Source organism: Lissotriton vulgaris, chromosome 1_2 (assembly GCF_964263255.1).
Source record: "Lissotriton vulgaris chromosome 1_2, aLisVul1.2, whole genome shotgun sequence".
In the NCBI taxonomy this organism is placed as follows: domain Eukaryota; kingdom Metazoa; phylum Chordata; class Amphibia; order Caudata; family Salamandridae; genus Lissotriton; species Lissotriton vulgaris.
Genome location: NC_141686.1, coordinates 325,966,169 through 325,990,325, shown reverse-complemented (window position 1 = coordinate 325,990,325; position 24,157 = coordinate 325,966,169). Strand labels below are relative to the sequence as shown.

The 24,157-nt window shown below is 47.9% G+C and overlaps 1 protein-coding gene across 1 annotated transcript in view; it reads right to left on the bottom strand.

Moving 5' to 3' along the window:
* LOC147736641 (collagen alpha-1(XII) chain-like) overlaps nucleotides 1-24,157 on the bottom strand; it is a 204,607-nt gene that overhangs the window by 134,208 nt on the left and 46,242 nt on the right. The window lies entirely within an intron of this gene.

Genomic DNA, 24,157 nt, shown 5'->3' with positions numbered 1-24,157 from the left:
TCGGACGGGAGGGAGTTCCAGGTCTTGGCGGCCAGGTAGGAGAAGGACCTTCCTCCTGTAGTCGCTCTTCGGATGCGGGGGACGGCGGCGAGGGCGTGGTTGGCTGATCGGAGGTGGCGTTTGGGAGCGTAGAAGTTGACTCGGCTGTTGAGGTAGCTCGGGCCTTGGTCGTGTAGGGCTTTGTGTGCGTGGGTGAGGAGGCGGAAGGTGATTCTTTTGTTGACGGGGAGCCAGTGAAGGTCTCTCAGATGTCCGGAGATGTGGCTGGAACGTGGGATGTCGAGGATGAGTCTGGCTGAGGCGTTTTGGATCCGCTGGAGTCTCTTCTGGAGCTTGACGGTGGTCCCGGCGTAGAGGGCGTTGCCGTAGTCCAGTCGGCTGGTGACGAGGGCCTGGGTGACGGTCTTCCTGGTCTCTGTGGGGATCCACCAGAAGATCTTCCGTAGCATGCGTAGGATGTTGAAGCACGCCGAGGAGACGCTGTTGACTTGCCTGGTCGTGGAGAGGGAGGAGTCCAGGGTGAAGCCCAGGTTTCGTGCATGGTCTGTTGGTTTGGGTGCGGTGCCCAGGGCGGGAGGCCACCAGGAGTCGTCCCAGGCGGAGGGTGAGGAGCCCAGGATGAGGACCTCCGTCTTGTCCGAGTTCAGTTTCAGGCGGCTGGTCGTCATCCACTCGGCTACCTCTTTCATCCCTTCGTGCAGGTTGGCTCTGGCGGCGGCGGGGTTGTTGGTCAGGGAGAGGATCAGCTGGGTGTCGTCGGCGTAGGAGATTATGCTGAGGTGGTGTTTGCGTACGATGGCCGCGAGGGGGCTCATGTAGACGTTGAAGAGGGTGGGGCTCAGGGATGATCCTTGGGGGACGCCGCAGATGACTTTGGAGGCCTCTGACTTGTACGGTGGTAGGCGGACTCTCTGTGTTCTTCCGTCCAGGAAGGAGATGATCCATTCCAGCGCCTTGTCCTGGATTCCGATGTTGCTGAGGCGCCGTACTAGGGTGCGGTGGCAGACCGTGTCGAATGCCGCGGAGAGGTCTAGGAGGATGAGGGCCGCTGTTTCTCCATTGTCCATCAGGGCTCGGATGTCATCGGTGGCGGCGATGAGGGCGGTCTCGGTGCTGTGTTTGGCTCGGAAGCCGGACTGTGAGGGGTCGAGGGATCCGTTCGTCTCGAGGAAGGCGGCCATCTGCTTGTTGACGGTCTTCTCGATGACTTTGGCTGGAAACGGGAGAAGCGAGATGGGGCGGTAATTCTTGAGGTCGGTGGGGTCCGCTGTTGGTTTCTTGAGTAGAGCGCTGAGTTCGGCGTGTTTCCAGCTTTCAGGGAAGATGGCGGTGTCGAAGGAGGTGTTGATGATGTCTCGCAGGTGGGGTGCGATGACAGCGTCGGCCTTGTTGAAGACGTGGTGAGGGCAGGGGTCGGTCGGTGATCCGGAGTGGATGGAGTTCATCGTGCGGATGGTGTCTTCGGTGCTGATCGGGGTCCAGGCGTGGAGGGTGGTTGTGGGGGGGGGTGGCTGGTCGGTCGTGGTGTGCGTTGGTTGGTTGTTGAAACTGCTGTGTATGTCCGTGATCTTGTTGTGGAAGTATGAGGCGAGGGAGTTGCAGAGGTCTTGCGATGGGGTGATGTCGTTGTTTCCTGCGCTGGGGTTGGAAAGCTCTTTCACGATGTTGAAGAGTTCCTTGCAGTTGTGTGCGTTGTTGTCCAACCGGTCCTTGAATGCAGTTTTCTTGGCGGCGCGGATCAGCTGGTGGTGTTTCCGGGTGGCAAGTTTGTAGGAGGTTCTGTTGTCCGGTGTCGGTTCCCTTTTCCAGACTTTCTCGAGGGCTCGGCAGTTCTTCTTGGAGCTTTTGAGTTCGTCGGTGAACCATGGGGCCTTCTTGCTGCCGGGTCTGCTGGGCAGGGTCCTCAGCGGGGCGAGTTCGTCCGCGCAGTTGCTGATCCACTTCGTGAGGTTGTCGGCGGCCTGGCTGGGGTTCGCTGAGCTGGCAGGAGGGTGTTGGCTCAGGGAGGTGGCGAGCTGGTCTGCTGTGATCTTGTTCAAGCTTCTGCGAGCGGTCTGTTGCTGGTGTTGGTGGGTCGTCGTTCTCTTGAAGGTGAAGTGGACGCAGCTGTGGTCCGTCCATTGAAGCTCTGTGGCGTGGCTGACGTCGATGTCTGTGCTGGATGAGAAGACGGCGTCGAGTGTGTGTCCGGCGAGGTGGGTGGGGGTGGACACCAGTTGCTTGAGTCCCAGGTTGGCGAGGTTGTCGAGCAGGGTGCTGGTGTTGCGGTCGTTGTTGTTCTCCAGATGGAAGTTGAGGTCCCTCAGGAGGATGTAGTCAGCGGAGGGGAGGGCGTGCGGGCTGACGAAGTCGGCGATGTCCTCGCTGAATTGCGTGCGTGGTCCAGGGGGTCGGTAGATCAGGGTGCCTCTGAGGGTGGTGTTCGGGTTGGTGTGGATCTGGAAATGCAGGTGTTCGGCGCTGGTCAGGGTGTTGTCGGTGCTGGTCGTGAGACGGATGGTGTTCCTGTGGATGATGGCGATGCCTCCTCCCATCTGGTTGGCGTTTCGGTCCCTCCGGACGATCTTGTAGCCCTCTGGGATAGCGATGGCGATGTCGGGAGCCCAAGCTCACTCAGCACAACCCCCCCAGCGGTGGGGGAAACCGAATGACAGTGCATCCCCGTGCTAGTACCGCCCCTCCCTCAAAATGGCCCTGGCGCCGGCTGGGCCCTCCTGCACCCAAGTCCCGGCCTGTCCGGGTTCCGGGCAACCGAGGAGCGGCCCTTCTCATGCGGCAGGGTGGCCTGGAAGAGAAGGGGCTGAGGCCCTGCAAGGAGACCCCGGCTCCTCTCGGTGTGAGGTGTGCAGGATGGGGCGCCGCCTGGCTATTCCCTTCCAGTGCCTCTGACCCAGGCAAATGTGGTGGTGGGCTGATCGCCAGCCAGCTGGCACAGTTCAGGCCGCTCGGCGACGGACAGCTGATGTGCAAATCAGAGCCCCCAGTTTTATCTGGTAAAGCGAATGACTAGAGGTCTTGGGGCCAAAACGATCTCAACCTATTCTCAAACTTTGAATGGGTAAGAAGCCCGGCTTGCTGGCGTGGAGCCGGCCATGGAATGTGAGTGCCTAGCGGGCCACTTTTGATAAGGAGAACTGGCGCTGTGGGATGAAGAGAACGGCGGGTTAAGGTGCCCGTGCCAATGCTCATCAGAACCCAGAAAAGGTGTTGGTTGATATAGACAGCAGGACAGTGGCCATGGAAGTCACAATCCACTAAGGAGTGTGTAACAACTCACCTGCCGAAAAAACTAGCCCTGAAAATGGATGGTGCTGGAGCGTCGGGCTGATACCCAGCTGTCGCCGTCACTGAGAGCCGGGTGGCTAAGCCGCGATGAGTAGGAGGGCCGCAGGGGTGAGCACGGAAGCCTGGGGCGAGGGCCCGGGTAGAGACACCGCAGGTGCAGATCTTAGTGGTAGTAGCAAATATTCAAATGAGAACTTTGAAGGCCAAAGTGGAGAAGGGTTCCATATGAACAGCAGTTGAACATGGGTCCTAAGAGATGGGCGAGCGCGGTTCGGAAGGGACGGGCAATGGCCTCTTTTGCCCTCAGCCAATCGAAAGGGAGTCAGTTTCAGATCACCGAACCCAGAGTGGCTGAGACGGGTGCCCTTGCGGGTCCAATGTGGTAAAGCAAACGATCCCGGAGAAGCTGGCGGGAGCCCCGGGGAGAGTTCTCTTTTCTTGGTGAAGGGCCGGGCACCATGGAATGGGTTCACCCCGAGAGAGGGGCCCAGCCTTGGAAAACATTGCGGTTCCGGTGACGTCCGTTGAGCTCTCTGGTCCTTGAAATCCGGGAGAGATGGTGTAAATCTCGCGCCGGGCCGTACCACTATCTGCAGCAGGTCTCCAAGGTGAACAGCCTCTGCTATGTTGGAATAATGTAGGTAAGGGAAGTCGGCAAGTAAGATCTGTAACTTCGGGATAAGGATTGGCTCTAAAGGCTGGGTCGGTCGGGCTGGGACACAAAGTGGGACTGGGTGTGCACAGCGGCTGGACGAGGTGCATCCCTTCGGGGCGGCGGCGAATCTGGACACAAGCCGGGCCCTTCCTGTGGATCGCCCCAGCTGCGGTTGTTGCCTCTCCTCAATCCCCCTCCCCAGGGGCGTGGGGCAGGCGTTCTGCCTCGGCCAGCGCATAGCAGCTGACTTAGAAGTGGTGCAGACCAGGGGAATCCGACTGTTTAATTAATACAAAGCATCGCGAAGGCCCGAGGGGGGGGGTGTTGATGCAATGTGATTTCTGCCCAGTGCTCTGAATGTCAAAGTGAAGAAATTCAATGAAGCGCGGGTAAACGGCAGGAGTAACTATGACTCTCTTTGATCCACACACTGGCCATGCAGGCAACAACAAAATGAATGAGGCTCTTGTCAATTGGGCTCAAAACCGTGATATTCTACCACTTAAGCCCACACACAAAATAGCAATTTTGTGTCAGTACTTGGTCCCTACACTGTCATTTAAATTGGAAATGACTGGAACAGAAGCTAAAACTTTATATTTTCTGGATCAAACAATAAAAAAGTATGTCATGCATTTTCTACACCTTCCTGCATACACATGTGATGGTCTCCTATATTCAAAAAGATCATTTGAGGGCCTCAGTATACCAAAACTATGTACAACAATTGGTCTAAATAAAGTCAACAGTTTATTGTATCTCAGGGCAGCTCCAGATCTGTACATATCTCATTCATTCATGTATACAGGAGAAGTAATAAATGAAAAAACTGATAACATCATCAAAACGCACAAACTCAACATTTTAGACAGTAGGTTTCTGAGTTATGCTTTGAATTTGTTAGCAACATTTTATTGGAGAAAAGAATAATTTGAGAAATGGTCAAATATCCCTGTCCAAGGTGATGGTATAAAATGCTTAGAAAGTAATCCAACCTCAAATTTCTGGATCAGCAAGCATAACAAAATGAAAGAAAATCAGTGCATAGCTGCGCTGATGTTAAGAGCAAATGTTTATTATACTAGAGAAACCATCATTAGTGGAAGAAATCGTACATTTGCTACATGTGGGTATTGTAATTATGTTTGCGAAACAATTCCACATGTTTCAGGCGCATGTCCTAAAACCATGTCCTAAAACCAAGGACATTATTAGGATAAAAAGACATAATACAATTCTGTAATTGCTCATTGATAGAGCAAAAAGGTGTGGTTGGATGGCATATAGGGAACCTCATGTTAAGAATAATCAATGTGAACTACGAAAACCAGATGTAGTGTTCACCAAAAATGGTACAGCTGTAGTGATTGACTTTATTTTTTGTGGACTGTTCATAGACAATTTTAAATTGTTGGAATAGTTCTGCAGGGTGTACAATCTCTGGCCTATATGTCATCCCTTTTCCAGTGAGGATAGCGTTCAGTGTGGCTGTACTCCAGAGCAAAAGAATTTTGCATTGTTGGAAGCAAAACTGATTTGACGCTGATGGGCAGCATAATAACCCAGAATGAGCCACCGCGAGGTGGTACATAAATAGCCAAATGCCTTGTTATCTAATTAGTGACGCGCATGAATGGATGAATGAGGTTTCCACTGTCCCTATCTACTATCTAGCGAAACCATAGCCAATGGAACCAGCTTGGAAGAATCAGCAGGGAAAGAAGTCCCTGTTGAACTTGACTCTAGTCTGGCACTGTGAAGAGACATGAGAGCTGTAGGATAAGTGGGAGGCCCTCGGGCCGCCAGTGAAATACCACTACTCTTATTGTTTTTTCACTTACCCGGTGAGGCGAGCCCCGTGGTGCTTTCGCTTTAGGCTCCAAGCGCCCGCCGCCTGCTGGGCGCGAACCTCTCCGGAGACAGTGGCAGGTGGGGACTTTGACTGGGGCGGTAAGCCTGTCAAACGATAACACAGGTGTCCTAAGGCGAGGTCAGGGAGGACAGAAACCTCCCGCTGAGCAGAAGGGGACGACTTGAGAACTGGAGAACCAGGTTCTAGTCTCAGCATTGCCTCAACATTCCGCAATTCTAGGAGAATCGCACATTCTGTCAATGCCTAAAAAAGACCTCCCGTAATATGACTGGTGCTTATGTAATAATAATAATAATCATAACTTTATTGCATGATTTAAGAAAAACCTTTGCAAGTTACAAAAGATAAAAAATTATTGCACATTTAAAAAGAAGGAAAAAGCCTCCGTTTGTTATAAAAATGACCTCGGTGTCGCCCATGTTTGCGGAGTGCATCATTATAGCTGCCCTTTCGCCAACTCATTAGATGTAACCCTTTGAGGCAATGTAGTAAAGTTCCGAAAATTAAAAGTAGACCCCCTTTCTTGGTAATAGGCCCCCAGGCCCCCCATTTTTGCTGGCTGCACAATCAACATTGCACTTCCGCCAGCACTTTAGGTTTGGCCCTTTTGGCTCGTTGAGAATGATGACCGTGTTAGCAAGTCAAGTCCCGGAGTGTGCTGACCTGTGCACTGAGCCCCTCTTGTCCTACATGGGGGTGCTACAGTTTTTTTTTTCTGGTGGGGGTTGCTGCTGATGAAATTACCTCCCCTAGTTTTGTTGCAGCTTGTTCCGTAAACCTTACTAGGGCACAGTTTAGGCTGATGTTCCGTGGATCGAAGCAGGCTAATACTGCGGCTCTGCATGATCTAACCTCGTTGTTAATCCAGCCTCTCCGTAAAAGGAACCTTCTTTCCTTCAGTGTTGCTGTGCTCCTGAATAAACCATCTCTTTAAGACTACAAGGAGTGTAGCTTATTTACTAAATTTTGGCGACGATTGACAGCTGGCCAGCAAAATCCAGAATATCGTCAAATCAAGCGCATATTCAAGGATAAACAAGTTTGACACAGCAGAAGAGGACCCAGCGGAAAACAAACCCATGTAACTCTCATTGTATCAAATAACAACATGAGAGGTGTTGGAGAGTGAAAGCTGTCGGCGAGAGTCCGAAAATTTGGATCTACAGCGTTAAAGAAAATAAGAAATTTACCTCAGCCGTTGATTTGTGAGTAGAGCGCGTGGCTCTGAAACGCTCCTTAGCAACCCTGTAGTGTTCTCTATTGAGCAACAGGAATCCATCTTAAAGTCCGGATAATGAGCCGGGGCTAGTGGAAGTGACGCATCAGGACTATGCGTAACGTGCGTTCCAAATGTGCGTTCCAAGCCTCGTTTTAACACGGCGGCCATCTTACGGTTGATCTCCAACACTGGTTTGTGTAGCGAGGGAATTTCAACGTGTAAAAGAGTAATTATCCCTATTCATGCCCATATATAGGTATAAATCACTTTGTCCTAATATAGGCATAGAAATCATAACCATATTTAGACTTAGCCCATGAAGTCCAAATATCGCATGGCTACTTCCAATAGTTCAGAAAATCCACAACGATTTCTTGGAAAACTCACCTTCAGCAGTCAGGGACTTCCCTCTTGCTTTAATATTAATTTGTCCAAGAACTCATGGAGTTTTCAAAGAACTGTGAGTCTTTGATGACGTTATTATGTCCAACCTTACGTCAAACTTGGCACCTTCAAGGTATAAATATGCCCACACTTGCCCAAGCAAACACACAGTGGTTTGGAGCAGTTCGACTATCTACCCATCCAACACAACTTACAGCAGCAAGTGCCGAAGGAAGCCGACCCTCCAGCAGACCCACTGAGAGAGAAGCTGTCTTTTCTCTTGCCAAGAAAAGGCGGCTCCAGTGTTTCCAAGCTCCCCTTGCGGGGTGTTGGGAAATCAAGTCATGAGACAGAGAGATACCAGAACTCTTTCATTCTAAACCAAGGTACTGAGATGATTAGACCCTCAGAGAAATCCTGGATATATTCTTGGCAAAGAATACTAAACCAATGCTACACCTCACTTACTTCTTCCCTCATACTAGACCTAGGTTAGGTACATCGGGGTAGGCGTATTTTAGAAGCACCAGTTCAGTATTTTTTTAGTCATTGTTATTTATGTATGTATTTTATGTCTTAGAAACCATACCATGCTTTTACAGTATTATTTTATAATACTCTTGTTGCTGTACGCATTACACTTTACAGCCAGTATTACGATTGCAGCGGTTCATTTCTTCTGCATGAGAAAGAAGACAGTTCAATAAATACCTTTTATTGGAAACGCCCGTCTCTCTATTTCTCTGCACCTCTGGTGAAACAAAGCATGCACAATTGACTGAGTGAAATATCCATCTATTGTTTCCACGACTCTGAAGATACACTTTATCTTGGGGAAACAAAGTTGTCATGTTTATGCGGTTGTCAGAAACTAATCCCTTCTTGTTTATTCAAGAAAGTTTCTAGTGACCTCTGAGCTAGCTGGTACTCACAATTAAGTCTAATATATTCGATAGAGACCCAATCGACGTAAGACCAACACCAATTGTATATTATATATTATTCCAATGCGCAGAGCCTATTGGGAATATAGGAACTACACTACATGACGCCAAGCGTTTGGTAAGGCACTAATTTAATGCTAGATACTAGAGTAACTCAGTCGTGCTTTTCACAGAGTCCCCTTTTTCCTGTAAAATACTCCGATAGACATCTGGGGTGGGTGAAAGGATAAAATATTCGCCATAACTGAGTAGGATGAAAAATCTTATATATTAGTTTTTTGGTTCGTTCAACGTTGAAGGATACAGTGTTCCGAAATATTGTGCACCTTATCTTTGCTTCCTTGAAACTTGCTCTGCAAACTTTCGGTCAACAAAATGAGTGACAACGAAAGGGATAGATCTGCAGCAGCAGACCAACCACTTTTAGACGTTACAGGTCTCCAACAAGATGACCCGGATGTTATAATCATCCTGGTAAACGTAAGGAAAACAATCACTATAAAGCTTATAACAAATGGCGTATCATAGAGAGGTGGTAAGGTAATATTTGTCATAGAGGCACATGAATATCGGCATAGGTATTCTATTCATGGATTCTGTTTCCTAAAGCAAATCCAGTAACACAGGGAGTTCCACTACTACAAAGTAGAGGAACCTCCAGTGGAATACATTCCTTTCGAGGATATTGAAATTCCACTAACTTACCAAGAGCATCAGCTCTGGTTTAAAGACGCCCTACAACATCAAAATCACATTAACCGGCTCGGTCCACCAGGTAGATCAGGAGCAACATGTCCGGTACTGTCCAGCTATACACCACATCCTGACATTGAAAGAATGACAGGTCCAGAACTGTTAGCTCAGCTAAAACAGTTAATGAAAATCCATAGACAATTGGTTCAATATTTCATGCAGACTCTAACAGTCCAACCTGCTATAAGGATTCCAAAGCACATCCCTCGTCGGGGGAACACAAACAAAATTACACCACAGACTATACAATCAGTTATTCGTAAATTACCTGCAAAACGGGAACAAATTCCGTTCTGGTTAGCTCAAAAAATTACTCAAATTGAGGCAGTATTTCCCGATAGTACACCTCATGAGAAACGCAGGATTCTAACAATCTGTTTACCAATGGGGATCGCACCACACCTGGAGGACTGTGACACTTGGAGTACAGTCTTTGCTGCAATCTACACAAACACTCATGGTGTTCCATCTATGGCGGTAATACCAGACGTCCTGAAACAGATTCAAAATGAATACGGACCAAAACCTGCCTTGAATCTTGGTATTAAATTACTAAAAGATTTCAAACAGGTCTCTGCTATATTATTATCTAACATAAAATGTGAAGCAGCATCCGTGGCCAATCCGCCAAAAACTAAAAGATATTACTGAGCAACCATATGAACTTGCAAGAATCAATGAAAAATCCTATGAAGAAGTAGGTAGAGAAAGTTTGGGTGGAAAACCAGTAAAACTCCAACTAACAGAAAATCTTGAAAAGTTGTTTATTAAAAATAATCTCAGTACTCCTAAAAAGAATTGGGAAAGCACTAAACAAACATTTCCTAAAGATAAACATTCTCAGTCCAGAGGAAGGTCTCCTCAACAGGAGCCCTCTGAAAAGAGGTATAACCTCAGGAATAGGGATAATTTGAGAAAACCTGATAGATATCGAGATACTGATACATGTTCCTCTCGTACCTTTCAGACTTCCTCACAGAAATCAGAAAGAGGCTGACGATCAAAACACAAGGAAGAACACGTGAAGTCCAAAGACGATCAACATGTTCCAAAAAAAAAGAAACAGCAATTCACCAAGAAGAAGGTAGCAAGTGTAAATATCAGACATGCCGAGGATCTTGAGGACACAACTCAAGAACAGTGAGTGGGCAGACAATGCTGGACAGCGCAGCAGAGGTTACCATAGCTCGCAAGATCCTGAAGGATCATCTGGAGACAGTGGACTTGAATGAATGCATTCAAGTTGAAAGTGCCGATACCAGGGTTAGTGTACCTCATAAGTTATATGAAATAACACTCCAGATGGAGGGGGACATAAGTAGGAAAATAAAAACACTCTTTTGGGAGAAGCCAACTAAGGGTTATGACATTCCTCTAGCTGAAGAAGACTGGCCACCAAAATTTGTCAGGGAGTGCCCACATGGTGACGAGATCTATCTACCAGCCTTTTCAAATCATGTTTTAATTCATAAGAAATACACATATGGCAGAAAATGGGCAGTAGCCAAGGCTCCAGCATTATATAAAAATCATGTGGGATGAGATGCGGACTCTCCTCTCCATAAAATCCAAATAAAAACTCAACCAACAATGCAAAGGCAATATCCTGTTAAGCAGGAAGCTAAAAAACAGGTCAGGGAGATCTTAAATCAACTTGAATACCAAGGGGTGATTGAAACATGCACCTCGTCCATGAACAATCCTTTGTTTCCTGTCTCCAAACCAGACAAAACATATCGTCTATTTTTGGGCTACAGCCACTTAAACTCTTGTTGCAAAACTTTTGCAGTACAAAATGCACACAGTGCAGCACTGATGAATAACATTGTGCGTAAAAAATATAAAACCACATTAGATATTTCTAATGGTTTCTTCTGTCAAAACATTGCACCAGAAAGCAGGTACTTGATCGCTTTCTCAATAATGGGGACACAGCGTAATTTTTGCCGTCTCCCCCAGGGATTCAAAAATAGTCCAGGGTTATTTTCAGCCAGAGTAACAGAGTAACTACAAATGTATGATGATGAGGCATTATCTTATGTTGATGACATCTATCTTCCAGACGATGACTTGGACAGGTACTTGAGCAGAGTGAACACCATTATACTTGGGTTCGCCTCAGAAGGGTAAAGTTCAATTTTAAGATATCATGAATTGCCCACCTCAACATCCTATGCTTAGGATATGAACTTTCAAGTGAAGGCAAAAGCCCGGCAGCCAACTTTTTAGAAAAGTGTGCGCTGCTCCAACCTCCAAAAACTCTGAAAAACTTACAGTCAATTCTAAGTTTCCTGAATTTCAGAAGAACTAAGGGGCATATTATTAAGAAATAGCGATATTTATTGCTATCTAGGCATAGCGGCAATTTTTTTATTACCGCGCATCACTGGATTTTATCGCTGATATAACGTGCTATTAGCAACGTTTATCTCAAAAGCGATAAAATTCCAGGCGATAGCGGCAAAATCTGTGAATATCGCTGAGAATACAGCAATATTCATGCATTATCGCTAACAGGGTCTTAGCCATTATATCCACCTCCCATTGGATATAATGGCTAAGAACTGGTCTGAGCAGGTGTTAGTTTTTAGAGATATTCGTGCTTAACGCGAATATTTCCAAAGCTACGCCTGTGTTGGTAATAGACTATAGCGAGGTTAATGACTGCTTTCAGTCGCTAACAGGTTGGGAATGCCCACTTTGCATGTCATTAGCGATAAATATCGCTGACATGCAAAGCGGGCCCTAAACCGCTCGCTATCGGGTACAAGCTGTCACTAACAGCAGTTAGCGACAACTTGGTAATAGGGCGATAGAATTATTGCCGCTTAGCGGCCAAAAACGTCCGCAAAAGCGGCAATAATTCTCTATCGCCACCCTTGATAATATGCCCCTTACATTCTAAATTATGCAGAAAGGGTGAAACCTCTCTACGAACTAATCAAACCTGATTTCAAACCAACTAGTTGGACTCAAAAACCCCCAAACATTATGCGTTCAGTGCAAACAGACATGTTAGCAACAACACATTTACAGACACGTGTAAACATACGCAACCTTGTAATCCGAATCATCCCAGGGAGATGCGGATTCACATACCTGACCTTTAATGAAGTTGAAAAGGTAACAATAGCTTATAAATCACACTTGTACACACAAGCTGAAATGAAATTCACCTCAACAGAAAAAATTCTGACAGCGGTTCAAACTTCAGTAGCAAACGAGAGAGCCCCCGCACAGTGAAAACGCATAATGGTCATTACCCCTGTACCTGCTTAGAGGCAGTGACAAAATTGAGCTTTCCAAATGCAAAAGCTTTACATCCAAGATGGATATAATGGGTTAATTCTCTTGCTGCAACAGACGTTGAATACGTTTTTGACCCTTACTTAAAAACACAAGAATTTCTACAATATGAACAGGAATGTCCTCTGCCTATTGAGATTCTGCCTCTAGAAGAGTAGGAATGTATAATTTATACAGACGGATCAGCACAGCCCGCAATTTGGGGTAAACAAGCTTATAGTGCTGCATGCGCGATTGTTAGACCTGGCACTATTGGCGTGGGTCTCCCGTCCATTTTTGTTACTGTGCCTCATGTGTTTTTGCTGGTGTTAGCTGCTCAGAACACTGTGCCACTGCCAATCAGTGCCACAGTGCAAGTGCTCCCTATATAAAAATTTATATGTTGATTGATTTACATGATTGGCTTATTTGGTTTACTGTCAGACCCCAGTAAAGTGCACCAGGAGTGCCTAGGGCTTGTAAATCCAAATGCTGCTAGTGGGCCTGCAGCACTGATTGTGCCACCCACAGAAGCAGCCCTGTAAAACGTGTCTAAGGTCTGCCATTGCAGAAACTGTGTGCTGTCTGGTACTGGCATGCTGACTTGGCCAGTGCACCCACTTGCCAGTCCCTAAACCTTCCCTTAACTTCATATTAGTCACCCCTATGGTAGGCCCAAGGGCAGGGTGAATTGGAGGCATAAGGTAGGACAAGCCCTGATGTGTGTGGCATGTCTTAATAGTGAATTACAGCCATTTTTGTTTTTCATTATTGTAAAGCTAACTGTTCTCATAGTCCAGAATGGACTGTTGGAATTGTTACATTCTACATTCCTAACAGACTCAGGGAACATGGTAGAAATTAGAGTTTGGTATGCCTGAACTCAGAATAATAAAACACATCTTTTAGTAAAGTTTATTTTAATGTTCTGTGTTTACAAATACTACTTTTAGAAAGTTGGTATTTGCTTGCCTAATCATTTCAGCCCGCCTCTGCTCTGATGTGTATCTGCTGTCTGGTTGCTGTGAGTGACAGGGCTGGGGAATTCCTGGAGACAGGCTGGGGCTGCCAGGTGGTGGATAGGAAGATTACACCAGGATGGGTGGGAGGAGTGCCCCTTGACTCTGAATAGGGCTGTGCTCTGCCACCACAATGCTGGCTCCACCTACTGTGGAGCGTCTACTGTCTCTGCCCTGCACACTGAAAAGACAAGCCAGAGTCACCACAACAAAGTGCTCAAGAACTGGACTGAACAAGGCAAAGCCCCCCTGGCCTGAAAGAAAAAAAGAAATGCAGTATAAATATAGGAGTCCTGCTCCTAAGAAATCAGATCCTGCTTAATCTGCCCAACAAGAATGAACTGGGAAAGCTGCCAGGAGGAGTACTGTCCCTGACCTGGGGGATTGACCAGCCATGGTTGCCTTGCTGTGAAAGGAGAGGAAAAGACTGAAGTGACTTTATTCAACCTGTGCATTTTTGAAAGATCTCCAAGGCCTTGTGTGTGGGCTTGCCCCCTGAATGGAGTCACAGGACCATTGGACTCCAACTACGTGGAGAAAAGCTGCTGAGAGCGCCGCCTTCCCTGCAGCGCTGAAGGAGAAAGCTGTGTGCGCCTTGTGAAAACTCACCGTGCACTCTGAGAACCCTGAGCCCAGCTGTTTGGCCCGAGCAATGCGACTTCTGCCACCTTCGAGCGGTAGCTCGCAATGAACGGACCTGCCGGGCCTAAGCAATGCGACTTCTGCCACCTTCGAGCCATAGCTCGCAACGAACGGACCTGCCTGGCCCAAGCAACATGACTTCTGCCATCCTCGAGCCGTAGCTCGCAACAAATGGACCTGCCTGGCCCGAGCAACGTGACTTCTGCCATCCTCGAGCCATACATCGCAACGCAGGGCCCTGGCTCCCCTTTTGGGCTTCGCTTCTCTCCTTTGCATCGTCCTGATCGATGCGCCCCCTGCCTCTGTCATCAACAGGCTGTGGTGCGTAGAGCAGCTGCGTACGTCTCTGTAACGCCGGGGGCAGGAAAGGGTAGGAGACGTGTCTTGGTTTTACAAGGGTTTATTGATTCCAACAAAACGTCAGTACAGGTCTTTCTATTAGCTCCTCTTCGCAGTGATCTGCTTCTTTCCTTTCGGGTCTTCCGGAGTATTCCCTCCTCCCTCCGTCGGATGGGGCTCCTCCTTCGACTATGCTCCTTAGGCTCCGTAATGACCCAGGCTCCACCGGTACCGGGGAAAACAGAAAAGAGGCACGTATCAGTTTCTCAGACTTTCTGGATATCAACACACAGGGCAGGGGGAGTGAGGGAAACCGAAGGTGCAGCTCTTGTCAGTTCGTGAGGGGGGGGGGGGGTTTGAGCAAGGCTCCCAGGGGGTGGGTAAGGATTGACTACTTAAGACTTTTTTCTTTCTTTTTCACCCAGCCCACGATACGGGTACGCACCTCTGATAGCCACACCCCTCCTGGTGTGCGGCTGGGCGACGCGTGGGGTTGGCCTCCTGGCTTTCTCCGCTCCTCAGCTTTACTCCCATCCTCTCCTCCTGGCTTCTCCCCCGTCCCAGATGGTGCTCGGAGTACTCCCACCTCCCTCGGTTCTCGTGTCTCCGTATTCTCACTCTCTGCTGCACTCCCTTCGCTGGTCCACGTCTCTCTCCTGCTCCACGCCTCTCCGCTGCTTCCCGCCTCTCCACTCTGCTTCTCACTGTCCACTCCTCTGGTGTAGTAACACACCTGTAGGTTGTCAGAGAAGTCTCTTATCGGAGTACGTGGCTCCTCCTCCTCCTGTGGACCTCCCATCCAGTTAAAGAGCCCGTACTCGTCCTCATCGTCGCAGCTGTATTTCTCTTCTCCTGACCACTCCGGGAGCTGCGGGGACTGTGGAGATAAGAGGGAGGGTCACAAGTTGTTAATTCGTGCCCTTCCTCGGGGTGATGCGGTCGGTCCCGGTTACACACCATCCCCCCTGGACACTTCCGTTCGGGAAGTGGGTTCCTGGAGAAGAAGTCAGCGCCCTTATTATCAGTCCCTTTTTTGTGACACACACGAAAGGCATAAGACTGTAGAGTCAGGAACCAGCGCATCGCTCTCGCATTGTTGGATTTGTTGCGTGCCATCCAGAGGAGGGGTGCATGATCGGTATAGAGAGTAAATGGCCTCCCCTCCAAGTAATTGGCTAGTTTGTCTACCGCCCACCTGATCACCAGACATTCCTTCTGGACAGTAGGATACCTGAACTCCCTGGGGAACAGTTTCCTGCTAATATACGGAATAGGGTGATCCAATCCATCCCCCCCCACCTGTGACAGCACTGCTCCTATGCCATAATCTGACACATCCGTATGCAGGGAGAAGGGCCGTGTGAAGTCCGGGGAGGTTAGGATAGGAGTCGGGGTGATCATACGTTTCAGCGTAGTGAAGGCATCCAACATCGCTGGGGTTGGGGTGGCCAACTCTATTTGTTTAACTCGTGTCTGAAGGGTGTTAGTTAGAGGGGTGGCTATTTGAGCGAATTGGGGTATGAAGCGTCTATAGTAGCCAATGAGGCCTAAGAACGCTCGCATTTCTTTTTTTGTTTTAGGGAATTGTGTCTCGGCTATGGCCTGTACTTTTTCTATTTGGGGCTCGATGAGGCCGTGTCCAAGGACATATCCTAGGTATTTCACCTTTTGGAAAGCCATTCGGGATTTCTTGGCATTGATCTTTAGACCAACTTTCTCCAGGGTGTCGAGTACTTGGTGCAGGTGTTGTAAATGGGTGTCCCAGTCTGGACTAAGGACCACAATGTCGTCCAGGTAGGCTGATGTAAAGGTTGAGATCTCCTTCAACATGTTGTTCATCAGCCTTTGGAAGGTGGCCAGGGCTCCGTGCAGTCCGAACGGTAACACCGTGAATTCGAAGTGTCCCTCGTCCGTTGAGAACGCTGTTTTGTGTCGATCTTCCTCTTTAAAGGGAACTTGCCAGTAACCTTTAGTGAGGTTGATGGTACTTATGTATTTGGCGTCTCCTAGCTTCTCGATCAGTTCGTCTATCCTCGGTATGGGATAGGCGTCGAAGGTTGAAATTTCGTTAAGCGCCCGAATGTCCATACAAAACCGTCTTGTCCCATCTGGTTTCGGAATCATAACGATCAGGCTAGACCAGTCACTATGGGAGGGGCGTATAACCCCTAGTTTTAGCATATCAGCCACTTTTTGTCGTATCCCCTTCCTTCTGGTTTCGGGTATCCGGTAGGGACGGATCTTGACTTTTTTTCCGGGTAGGGTTGTTATGTGGTGTTCCGCCAGGGTGGTTTTCCCGGGAATATCAGAGAATACTTCGGAGTGTTCTTGTAGGGTTTTCAGCAGTTCCTGTTTCTCTGTCTCCCTCAAGTCCTCGTTGATCACGAGTCAGTCTATTGTGTTCGATCCTTCCGGGGGTTTGTGATCAGCCACGTGTATTCCCGCGGGTGGGGTGCCAAGCCATTTCTTTAACATGTTAATGTGATACACCTGGGTTTTCCTTGGATGAATCTGTAGCCGATAACTGGTATTCCCTATCGTGTCGACCACTTTGTAGGGACCTCCCCATTCCGCTTTGAACTTCTGGGATGATGAGGGAAGAAGGACCAGAACCCAGTCATTTTTCTGTAATCTGCACCATTTCTTCCCCTTGTCGTACAGAGTCTTCTGTTTAATTTGGCTTTTTTCCAAGTTGGCAAATGCCAAGTCTCTTAGTTTCGCCAGTTTTGATCGAAGGTTGCGAGCGTACTCCAGAGTTTTTAGCATTTCTTCTGGGGATTCCTTCTCCCAGGCCTCCTTCGTCATATCAAGTAAGGAACGGGGTTGACGACCGTACAGCAGCTCGAATGACGAGAAGCCCATGCTGCTTTGTTTTTGTCCACGTATGACGTACAACGCTAGGGGAAGAATCTGATCCCAGTCGGCTCCGTTCACCTCCAACATCTTCCTGAGGGTGGTCTTCAGGGTCCTGTTGTACCTTTCCACTAGTCCGTCCGTTTGTGGGTGGTACACCGCGGTATGGATTTGGTGTATGTGTAGAAGATGGCATGCATCTCGCCTGAGGCGCGACACGAAGGGGGTTTCCTGGTCCGTTAATATTTCCTTCGGGAACCCCACCCTGGAAAACAGTTCCAGCATTTTATCCGCTACGTTTTTAGTGGTCGTAGAGGTGAGCGGAAAAGCTTCCGGAAACTGGGTTGAATAATCAACGATAACGAGCACATATTGGTGTCCTTTCCTTGTCTTGGGGAGAGGGCCAATGAGGTCGAGACCAACTCTTTCGAAAGGGACTCCTATAATGGGAAGGGGTTACAAGGGTACCGCTGGGGGTCTGGACATGTTTCTTTTCTGGCAAATGTCACATTCCTGGCAATAGGTCATCGCATCCTTGTATATGCCCGGCCAATAAAAATATTTGAGGATATTCTGTGTTGTTTTTTCGGCTCCTGTATGCCCGGCCACTAAGTGCGAGTGTGTAAATAAAAGAGCACTTGTTCTCTGAACGGTACCGGTACCAGTAACTGTTCTGGGTCATCCTTTTGCCCCTGTCGATACAGAAGGTCATTTTTGATGAACAAACGGGGGTACCTAACCGGTATTTGTCCGTTGTTTTGGTGAGCGGTTTCCCAGGCGTTGGATAAGGTCGCATCGTTGGCCTGAGCGAAATGAAAACTTTTGTCTAGAATCCAGGGTTCGGGGGACACCAAAGCTGGCAATGACCTAGGGTTGTCCTTGGTTGTTTGTATTGGGTGGGCTGGACCTAGGCTCTGCCTGAACATGTCTAAGACAGCGGGATTGTCTGTTCCGATTATCAAGTCCTCAGGAAGCGAGGAGAGCACCCCCACACAAACTTTAAAGGGGTTTCCCTTCTGGGGGATCAAGGGGAGCACAGCCACGGGGTAGGGTCTCACATCCCTGTGGACACACCTGATATACACCCTTTCCCTGGGAACGACCTGATGGGGGCGCACATGATGAGCCTGTACCACCGATTGGTGGCAACCTGAATCTAGGAGGGCTTGGACGGGGTTACCATTCACCTCTATACTTACCCGATATGCATGCCCCATTTCTGCGGAGTATAGCACTGTCCTTGGCAGGTACCCAACCTCCATAGGCTCCTCAGACGGTTTCTTCCTTCGGCACAGCCGGGCTATATGGTCCCAGGTACCGCATTCAAAGCATTGGGGCCCGCTATGAGGAAGGGGTTCTCTGTTCTCCAAGTCTTTTTCTTCATCGGTTCCATGAATTTCTGGGGTCTCTTCTCGTTTTTCATGACAGTTTTTTGTTTTTCTGGTTCCCACATAGGGAGGGGTCTCTGTTGTACTCTTGAAAAGGTGTTAGCCATTTCCATAGCTTGGCTAGTGGTTAGATTGTGATGTTGTTTCAACCACCTCTGAGTTGGGAACGGTAGTGCCTCTAAAAATTGTTCCAGATATATTCTGTCCATGATTTCTTCTTTCGAACACTCATTGGTGTTAAGCCATTTATCAGCAGCCATCTTGAGACGGACAAATAAAGTTTTAGGTGTCTCTCCCAGTACACCTCTCTCTCTCCTGAACCGGAGACGATAGGCCTCTTGGTCCAGGCCGAGATGATCTAGAATGACCCTTTTTATGTCTGTATAGGGGTGTCGCCTCTCGGGTTTGCCACCTGGTAAGCGGCTTGTGCCTCTTCCACTAACAAAGGGGCTAGAAAGAACGGCCACTTCGCACCGGGCCAACCGCAGGCCCTGGCGGCCCTCTCAAAGTTTAACAGAAAAGCATCGAGATCCTCACCGGGTTGATACTTTTGCAAGGATACCCTGCTGATGCTCTGGGGAACTCCGCTTACTGTCACAGGTCAGCTTGTCAGAAGAGGGTCGAGAGCGCGGGCCGCCATGGCCGCTTTCATGATTTCCCGGTCCGCATCCGCAGATCTGATCTGTTGTTCTGCATACCACTCCAGTCTTTCCTGTCCTTTCACGAGGGCCTGTACTACTTCTTCCATCTTGGTCATACAGACGGATGTTTTGCCCACATTCTCCACCACTGTAACGCCGGGGGCAGGAAAGGGTAGGAGACGTGTCTTGGTTTTACAAGGGTTTATTGATTCCAACAAAAAGTCAGTACAGGTCTTTCTATTAGCTCCTCTTCGCGGTGATCTGCTTCTTTCCCTTCGGGTCTTCCGGAGTATTCCCTCCTCCCTCCGTCGGATGGGGCTCCTCCTTCGACTATGCTCCTTAGGCTCCGTAATGACCCAGGCTCCACCGGTACCGGGGAAAACAGAAAAGAGGCACGTATCAGTTTCCCAGACTTTCTGGATATCAACACACAGGGCAGGGAGAGTGAGGGAAACCGAAGGTGCAGCTCTTGTCAGGTCGTGAGGGGGGGGGGTTTTGAGCAAGGCTCCCAGGGGATGGGTAAGGATTGACTACTTAAGGCTTTTGCCTTTCTTTTTCACCCAGCCCACGATACGGGTACGCAACTCTGATAGCCACACCCCTCCTGGTGTGTGGCTGGGCGACGCGTGGGGTTGGCCTTCTGGCTTTCTCGGCTCCTCAGCTTTACTCCCGTCCTCTCCTCCTGGCTTCTCCTCCGTCCCAGATGGTGATCGGAGTACTCCCGCCTCCCTCGGTTCTCGTGTCTCCATATTCTCACTCTCTGCTGCACTCCCTTCGCTGGTCCACGTCTCTCTCCTGCTCCACGCCTCTCCGCTGCTTCCCGCCTCTCCACTCTGCTTCTCATTGTCCACTCCTCCGGTGTAGTAACACACCTGCAGGTTGTCAGAGACGTCTCTTATCGGAGTACGTGGCTCCTCCTCCTCCTGTGGACCTCCCATCCAGTTAAAGAGCCCGTACTCGTCCTCATCGTTGCAGCTGTATTTCTCTTCTCCTGACCACTCCGGGAGCTGCGGGGACTGTGGAGATAAGAGGGGGGGTCACAAGTTGTTAATTCGCGCCCTTCCTCGGGGTGATGCGGCCGGTCCCGGTTACAGTCTCGTACCTCTGAAGCATACTGCCTCCTCACACCACACTCAGGCGCCCCCTCTATAGGTATGGCGCGGACGCCGCAAGGAAGTGCCCCCGTATCAATAAAACATCGTCCCCTTTCAGTAACGCGACCTTGAGCCCTACGAGCCATGGCTCGCAACAAAACAAGGAGGACACCGCCGCGTAAGACGCCTGGCGCTGCACCGCACCATCCGTGATGAATCCCCCAAGTAAAAGGTACTGTGCCCGCATCGTACGCTGTGTTCAACGCGCACCGGCCTGAAGCGAACTCCGTGCGCACCAGACTCTGTTGGTTTCACCACCGGGCCGAGCTGAAGAGTATACCGCACACAGACTATTGAATAATGCATTTTTAAGAACTCCTTTGCCTAAATAGTATTGTGGCCTAATTTAAAACATTATATGGATCTTGTGCTAAGTCTTTTATCATATAAAGAATACTTATTTTGACGCAAACCCTGGTGTGGTGTTGTCACTGAGTTACTGTTTGTGATTGCAAATGCTTAACCAATAACACTCTGAGATTAGCCTTGTCTGCTCACGCCACGCAACCTAGAGGGTGAGCAGGGGTTATTTTAAACAGTAAGTCCCTTGCCCTGACTAGAGGAGAGGGTCCCTGCTTGTCACAAGTTCTTACCTGTGCCAACCAGAAACCCCCAAATCTAACAGCGGTTGTTAAAGGTCGCTGGAGATGGAAAATTTCGACCCATGGTCACCAAAACTCAATCTCTCGGAGACTGTACAGCTCAGCGAGCTGAACTACAGGCTTTGAAGATGGCGCTTGAAAATACTGATCGCGAATTCCTCACACTCATAGTGTGCGATTCGTATTACTGCGTTCAATCTTACAATGAATATTTGCAGAACTGGGTTCAAAACGGTTTCAAAGACGCAAAAGGTGGCACAATCAAGCATAAGTTACTTTGGGAACAAGTAGTTGTATTACAGAAAGAACTACAAAAGTCTCATGAGATTCATACACTGAGTCATCAAAGTGATGGCGTTCACGTTGCAGGGAATTCATTGGCTGACGAAGCCGCGAAGGCAGCTGTGCTTTCACTCATTCAAAAATAAAAATAGATCACGAAATAATGCAAGCTGTCACTGCTTCAGTAAAAGACAGTGGTAAAACACTCCCAAAAGGCTTTCCACTCAAGTACTCATATATAACTGATGCAAATAATGTTTCTTTTGCTCGAATCCCTGGAGTGGGGGATAGAGTAATTTTCAAAAATGGAACATAGATTAGGACTAATTTTAGCAGAACATGAAGGGCTCGCCTCTGCACACGCAGATGTTTCCGCCACAGTATTGTTATTAAAACAGAGATACTGGTGGCCACGCATGAGGAAACAAACTAGAAACTATGTACTAGAATGTGAAATCTGCCAACAAATGAATGTTTCCACAGTGAAACGTCCGGTGCAGACTCCCCTTCTAATTTCAGATAAACCATTAGCGTTTGTTTACCTGGACCACTGTGGTCCCCTAAAAAGGGATGGCAACTATTAATACATCATGGTCGCAGTGGATTCCTGCTCAAGATTCTTTTGGATGTGGCCCCAGTGCTCGGCTGATGCCCGAACTGTTATAAAAGATTTGCTAGTCTTTATCGGCACATACGCAAATCGGCACGCTACATTCTGACCAGGGTCCTGAGTTTATCTCTCGAGCTTACAAAGAGGCCATGGCCAGCTTGAGCATTGCATTGCGATTCACAAGTCCATTCCATCCTGAGGGAAATGCGGTAGTGGAACGAAAAAAATGGGACATAAAGCAATCTATAACAGCTAGGGTGTTAGGCTAGCGTGAAGGGTGGGTCAAACATCTTATAAGTGTTCAGCGTAGTCTTACCAATCTGCCAAGAGATTCTCTAGGTGGAATCACTCCATGTGAAATCCTTTTTGGTACTAGAATGCTTGTCCTGGATCTTGATCGTCACACTTCAGTGGTGGAACAAAAACCTTTTGATATCAAAGACCGTTTGGCTGTTTTGCAGGACTTAAATGAAACAAGAAAAAGTCTGAGCAACACACTACAGAAGCCAACGACCAATGAAGAACAACCACCTGTCACAGCAAGGCCTGTCTGGATTCCAAAGGTTGGGGATCTAGTCAGGAAAAAGATCACGGACAAGAAAGAATTTGGGCCTTCTTACAGAAAACCAGTACCTGTACTAGCAATCCACGGATCAAGAACAGTGTTACTGCCGCCCCTTGCTGGAAGAAAGGAGAATCGGTCCGTATCCATCGACCTGGTAAAACCACATCTTGTGGCCGATAATAAGTAATAGGCCCAGTGGGCTCCAAAGATGTAGCAGACAACCAAATCTTACTACAATCCAAGAGGTTCAAACTGAGAGACTCATCACCTTTGATAAACTTGCAGTAAGAAAAGAAGGACTATGCAATAATGCCATGGAACCTACGCCTCTTGAGACCCAAATAACAGTTTGTCAAGAATCACCTGTCTACAAGGAGATAGCAACTGACTATAATAATATGACAAAGGATGAAGCAGCTCCAGCGATTTCAAAAAATACGGATGCAATTGCAACAATTGACAGAACTGCCTCTGGCTATTTCATCAACTTTGATACGTTTTCTGAGGATCCCAGTGAGCCTGAAACAAAGCCAGCAAATAAAACTTTCAAAGAAAAAATAACAGAACTCTTTCATCAACTTGACAAAATATACCTGGTTTCACCATGGGTAGAATTTTGGATTGTGTTAGGTGTACTTTTTCTTCTACTTTGGCTCATTCTTGTTTTAAGTGTGGGAAAACTGATAGAAGGAAAATATAGTAAAAAGGACACAGCAAGTAAGAACATCAACTTGCTCCTGAAGCCACACAAATCCTCTCATCGTGAACAAAGAGACCTGTCATCAGTAAACATCAAAGCTGTTCCTATACCAGGTGGTATAGCATGGGACAGAACTGATTATGACATCTATGGTCCGGTTGAGCTGTTGAAGATTCCACACCAATTCAAGGTGTCCTTGAGTGACTTCATTTTACCCAGCACATTTTCTGATGATTGGGACTTTTAGACTGTCAATAATATGATGTCAGACTTAGAAATGTCTGCAAAATTCACAAAGCATGAATACTTAGAAGGTTCATCAGATTATGAACAAATGTTTTGTTTTAATCATTATGGTAATCATTATTTGCACATATCTGCAAACCCTAGAAATGTTTTTTCCTATAATCCTTGGGAACATTGTCCAACGCCACCGAAGGGTAGCTCAAAAATATTCTATGAAAAGTTTCCATCCTTCTCAGGTTTTAATGTCACAAATACAGAAACTTTTTACTTTAAAAAATGTGAATAAGACAGGAATGAAAAGTATGTTGACTAATACCAAGCACATTTATTCTGCGGCCTTTTATGCTCAGCTGTCCACATTAGGTTTTGAGTTTTGGAGAGACAAGATTGAGACAAAAACTGTCTGGGGCACAAAAGACTGGCAGGTGCAGGGATTAGAACCCTTATTTAGAGGCTGCATCATCCAAGAACAAATAATGTTTTTAAATAACACTGTTCAACAAACTTCTTGTCTTGGCATAGCTAAGTTAAAAGATTTAAACAAACTGTCCATACCTAAACCCACACCTGATAGTAATGGCACTACAGATGAGGAGGTAGACATAAAACATGTTTTACAACAGAACTAATCCTGATTGGAAAACATGGTTAATCTGTCCCACAGATTCAAATAACTGTCAAGATAGATTCCTGAACAAAACAAAAGGGTTCACAGTGA